The sequence below is a fragment of the Lacerta agilis genome, chromosome 4, assembly GCF_009819535.1.
Source record: "Lacerta agilis isolate rLacAgi1 chromosome 4, rLacAgi1.pri, whole genome shotgun sequence".
Taxonomy (NCBI): domain Eukaryota; kingdom Metazoa; phylum Chordata; class Lepidosauria; order Squamata; family Lacertidae; genus Lacerta; species Lacerta agilis.
Window position 1 is genome coordinate 76,355,978 of NC_046315.1, and position 6,000 is coordinate 76,361,977.

Consider the following 6,000-nt stretch of genomic DNA (forward strand, 5'->3'; position numbering starts at 1 on the left):
ATGTGCTAAAACAAAGGTGTCTGTGCAGTGGTCAATAACAACCCCCCTCCAAAATCCACAAATGGATAACATCTTCATAGCACTGTCTAGACTGTGGTCCAGGCAGTTACTTCCTGTATTCTTGGTGGTCAGCTGTACACACAACCAGGAACATGTTCTGCATTTAACCTATACTGAGGCTGCAATCCTAGGCACGCTTATAGGAGGTAAATACACACACACACCGGCACATTTGTAAGTTGCTTCAGGGTAAACACCCATCTGATTGCATTGCCCATTTGCACTGCAGGAAATCAGCCACACTGGAACAAAATTCTCAGTCTTCAAAATGGCAAGCCAACCAGACAAGGCCTTGTCTTCACACCAGGCATAGGCAAACTCGGCCCTCCAGACGTTTTGGGACTACAACTCCCATCACCCCTAGCTAACAGGACCAGTGGTCAGGGATGATGGGAATTGTAGCCTCAAAACATCTGGAGGGCTGAGTTTGCCTATGCCTGCTTTACACACACACACACACACACACACACACACACACAAAATACCCTCCTATTTTTCATATCATGTACAACATCCACCATTTCTGTCTGATGAGAAAATGTTCGGAGGCAGTAAGCTTCTGAATGCCAGTTGTTGGAAAACCACAGAAGGGGATAGTGTTCTTGCATTGAGATCCTGTATGGGGGCTTCCCATAGGCATCTAGGTGGCCACTGTGAGAAAAGAATGCGAGACTAGATGGACAAGCGGTCTGATCTAGCAGGCTCTTCTTATGGTCTCTTAAGTCTAGCAAAAATAAAATCTGCCACTGATTCCAGTTGAAATCAATATTGCTGAAATAAAATTATTCTTCTGACATATGAAACTGAACAGCTAAAGGCCACAATTAGACCCAAGTCAGATCACATGTTAAAGGACTGTCTCCTATTGTATGACCATTCGCCCTCTTGTACAGTATGTCCTGCTCCCAACTGAACGTGTGCTGTTCCTTCAACCGCGAGGATGGAATAAGGATGCAGTAACTTGCCCATAGGTTCCATAGTTTTGTACCTACTTGTATGAAATTGGCGGGTGAGGAGACTTTCCTATGTGATGATCCATAGACAGAACTTGCTTTCTTATGCTCGGGGAAACTGTATTGTGTCTTCCAAGTTCTGCCTGTGAAATCATCTTAAAATAAAAGATGTCCCCTCCAATACATGTACACTCTTAGGACCTGCCCTAGCTCCCACTCATGGACACGGACTCTCGGCTCAATTATTCCTGAAGGCTTTATTCTAAGAATCACTACACAGTTTAAACATAGATCAGATTACTGATTACAGGGTTCAATAGTTCAAAGCAGAGCTCTAAGGTACATGGTTGGCACAAGCTAAGATGCTGTCTCAACACCTGACATGCCCCCTTTGTGCATGTCATTTGTGTATTTCAGGTTCAAAGCAACAGGGGCTGGGGCAGGTGGCTCTCCCTGTTCTGCTGAGATGCCCAACACTGTTGGGACCAAAATGTCTCCTACTTGGTTCTCCCTGTCTTCAAGCTTAGCACTGCTTTCCTATTCCTCCTCTCATTCTGACAGCTTCATTAACGTGTGGCCCTGAAATTCTGGATCCCCCCCTGAAACTGATGCCAAAGTTTTGTGCTAGTTTTGTGCTATTTTGTGCTGCAAACCCCACATTTTGTGCTGCCCCCCAAATGGAGTAATTGACCCTCAAACCAGGGGCCATAGGGACACCCCCCAACCCAACCTTGTCCAGTTGGCTCCAAACTGGTCCCAAAGAGGCATGCTGTTTCGGTGCTGTTTTGTGTTATAAACCCTGCCTTCTGCGTGGCTCCCACACACTGAGCAACTGACATTCAAACTGGGTTCATAAGTAAAGGGCCAAAAAAACTGAAGCAGCTCAGGCAGCTCGGGCAGGGAGTCATTGGTGTAGCGGGGTGGTCGGTACACCAATAGGAATCCTGTACTGCCCCTATTGCCCAACTTCCAGAAGATGCACTCAGAAAACTGGGTTTCCCTAATAGGACTTCTTAAAAATCACTGCAACCTTGCCTCCCTGCCCACATGCCCAGGGTTGCAGTGTGTAAGCGAAACCTGGTGGACAAGCAGCGGCAAGAACAGACCCATCTGCCATGTCCAACCAAGTCTTCTGTTACACATGCCAGGTCAATTCATCCATCTATGAACAAGTTATGGATGGCGGTGGTCTTGTGAATCATTGACCTAGCATTGCACCACAGCACCTTAAGGTCATGTGGGACACCTTTGTTGATACCTGTATCCTTCTCGTCAGGACCAGACCCAGAGGCAGGGACAACGACTAAACTTGCCTCCTCGGTAGTGACATGGTCTGGTCATAGCGTAACTCCTCTTCCTGCCTGGGAGTGGGATCACTGAGATTGGGTTTCCTGATGCATTCCTCCGCTGTGAAACCTGCCCCAGCCATTCTCTGCTGGAACCTGCCCCAGCATACCCCAAGCTCCAAGGTCCATTCAGCTGTCTCAGCTGTACTTCATCAGTCAGTCAGGGCCTCAGCTGCTGTCAAACAGTCTGTCCGGGCCCCACCCTCCTCAGGTGGCTTGGTCACAGTCTTTTGTAACTGGACCCCATCCTCCTGGGCCAGATGGAACTGGCCAGCCTGCCAGGCAGGGGGCAGGTCCAGCGAGACTCACAGCTACTGGTCTCAGGCCAGAACAAGGTGACCTCTGAGCAATGGGAGTTACACTGTAGAAGGCTAAGGCAGGCAAGGACCCAAGTGAGGCTCGCTAACCCAGGTGGGGCTCGCTAGCTTGGGGAGGAGGTGAGGGTCACATGCCTCGTCAAGCCCAGAAGGTATAAAAAGGAAAGCCGCCCTGGCCAGGCCTCATCTCTAGCGTGAAGACAAATAGAAACTAATTTTATCCCTTCCCTTGCAAGTGATACAAAGAGTTGAAGTCCATTGAATGGCTCTGTCTGCCAACTTACACTATTATTGTATGCATGTTAGGTATGCTCAATATGGCTTACTTAACAGTGACAGTATTCTCCTCATCTTCCGCTTCCTTTCTTACCGTCCCAACATATATATATATATATATATATATATATATATATATATATATATATATATATTTAAAAAGAGCCGCCTTTATATGCATCCTTCTTTTCTACATAGAATTATTAGAGTAATGTTGATGCCCCAGGCTATTCCTTGATTCCAGAGCAACCTTATAAATGCCACAGTACATTAGGAAACTTTGAAGCTCTAAATCACATGGAGATTAAACTAAATTACGGAATCGGAAGTATTTTTCAGTAGCAGCTTTCAAAGTTGCCTTGATAATTCTCATTCCCTGAATATAGCAAATATATAGATCAGGGGTGGGGAACCTTCAGAACACAGGCCTGCCTCTTACCCCAAATGGCTGGAATGTGCCCTTGAATGCCTTTTGTTTGCCTGGATCGAATATTGTGCAGAAACTAGCCTCATGTACCAAGGTAAAATTTACTTTAATCGTTCCAACCACTTTTGCCTCTGGCCCCACCTACCACAGAAATGTGGCCCTTTGTAAGGTTGCCAGGAAGCCAATGTGGCCCCCAGGCTAAAAACTGTTCCCCACTGTGACATAGATGAAAGAAAGATAGGTTTTAATTTTGTGAGATATGTGTTATAGGTCTCTCTCTTGCCTTTGATTTCTTGAGTGTATGAAAAAAAGGTGTTGTGGTCACACAGAAGTCTCAGTGTTAATAATAATAATAATAATAATAAATTATTTATTGATATGCCACCCATCTGACTAGGTTGCCCCAGCCACTCTGGGCTGCTCCCAACAAAAACAAAACAAAACAAAACACAGTAAAAGTACAACGCAATGTCACACTCTGAACACTTCCCTGAACAGGGCTGCTTTCAGCTGTCTTTTAAAAATCACATAGCTGTTTATCTGTTTGACATCTGCTGGGAGGGTGTTCCACAGGGCAGGCACAACTACCGAAAAGGCCCTCTGCCTGGTTTTATTCACATAAGTGCTTGTGGGGGCGGAGGCCAAAGGGGAGTCTAATATTTTCATTCAGTGTTGATCCAGAGAACAGCAAACCCTTTTATCTGTCATGTCCAAGACATTTTGCAAACAACGGTCCCCTTCATGAACTTGAAGTTCATGAGAAAAATATCAAATAGTCCCTCTTTGCCTGGGAACTTCTCTGCAAAGTTAAGTCAATAAATACTCACAATTAGGCTAATGCAGTGGTGTAAAAAAGTGGTGCTACCACTTCTGAATTTTCTCTGTGGTAAATACAGCATAACTGCACCGTACCTCTGGCTATGTTTGCTATTGTGATCTAGCTAAACTGTGTGCATTGCATGCAAAACATATCAATATTGATAAGGTGGGAAGAACTTGGGTGCATTGTGCTTTTTTCATTCATGTCAGCTTTCTTTAACCTTCATATAGAGAATGGCACAGACAATTCAAGCTTCTCCCCATTTTTTTTTTAAGCTGGGTTTTTTCCCAGCATTTCTTCTCCCAAAACACATTACAGTCAAACCTCGGTTGTCAAATGTAATCCGTTCCGGAAGACCGTTTGACTTCCAAAACGTTCGACAACAGAAAACTGAAAGCGGAAGACTCAATACAATTGGGAAACTCAAAATGGAAGCCGCATAGCATGTTTGGCTTCCGAAAATCATTTGAAAACCAGAGCAGTTACCGGTACTTCCGGGTTTTCAGCGTTCGGGAGCTGAAACATTTCAAAATGGAGGCGTTTGGGAACCGAGGTTTGGCTGTATGTTTCTTCTTCTCAACGTTTTACAATAATTAGGAGATTCGTAGTATATTGCATCAGATAACAAGTCTGTAAGCTATCTTTATTTTTTTCTCCTTCTTGGGTGATGGCTGAAAATTATAAGGGAGCAAACACATATCTGCTTAGGGTTCAGCAACTGGAAATCCCAAGGGTCAAATCTGTCTCCCTGAGATTACTTGTCCCCTCCAGGGTAACATAGCAAAGACAAAGGTGGGGCCATAAGACTTGCTAGCACCATGCTTTTTTTTTTTAATATAGAGGAATTGGGTTGGCCTACTACCCACCTACTTGCTACAGTCGGTGCATCTATGTTGAAGTAAAGACAAATCAAATAATACTGCAAGGACAGAGGAATAAAAGATTAATATGTGCTCTTTTTGTATGCAGCTTTTATAGAGAAAAGAGAAACAGATTTACTTCCATCTTGTTAAGCATGGCAGGATGGGCAAGTTCCTTTGTTTTAAACATGCCTTCATCAATGAAGCGGCCATTAAAAGGAAATGCAAGACATAATCTGACAGCAACAACATCTGCTCTCTATTTCTGAGGGCTATTTTTGCTTTTGGCCATTCACATTTCAGACATCAAAGACTGGAGAACAGAAGTGCCCAAGAGCAAAACAACAACAACAACAAGCAAACAACAAAAAACTAAGAAATACCGTACTTTTCCGTGTATAAGACTATTTTTATTTATTTATTTAAAAAATAATGCTAAAAAGTGGGGGTCGTCTTATACATGGGTAGTGCATAGGGTGAACGTTTGATTGGTTTCTTCCGAGGGTGTCAGCGGCTATCATGCGTGTCAATGGGTGGTGTTGATTGAGTGACGTTCCGGCAGTTGGACAGGCAATTGGCAGATTTTGCCGGCGATGGGACAGACAGGAGGCGGATTTAGCAACGTGTGTGGATGAGTGACTTTTGGCAACTACCCCTAAAAAAAGCTCAACAACCCTGGGTTTAGTTACAAAGTTACTAAAGATGCTCTTGACAAGGCCTTTTCCCCCCTATCCAGAACTCAATTCTGGCACCTGTCAGCTGGGTGCCATTGCCATTATAAGAGAACAAGGGAGGTGTTCATGGTGAGTTCCAGCACCTCTTTTTCTACAAAAATAGCACTGCTCGTGGCATTCAGGATTCTGATCACAGGGCCTGCATGTCACTGTCTATCATCACCCGCCATTCTTCTGAGGGTTGTCTGAGAAGCCCCCGGGGTGTAG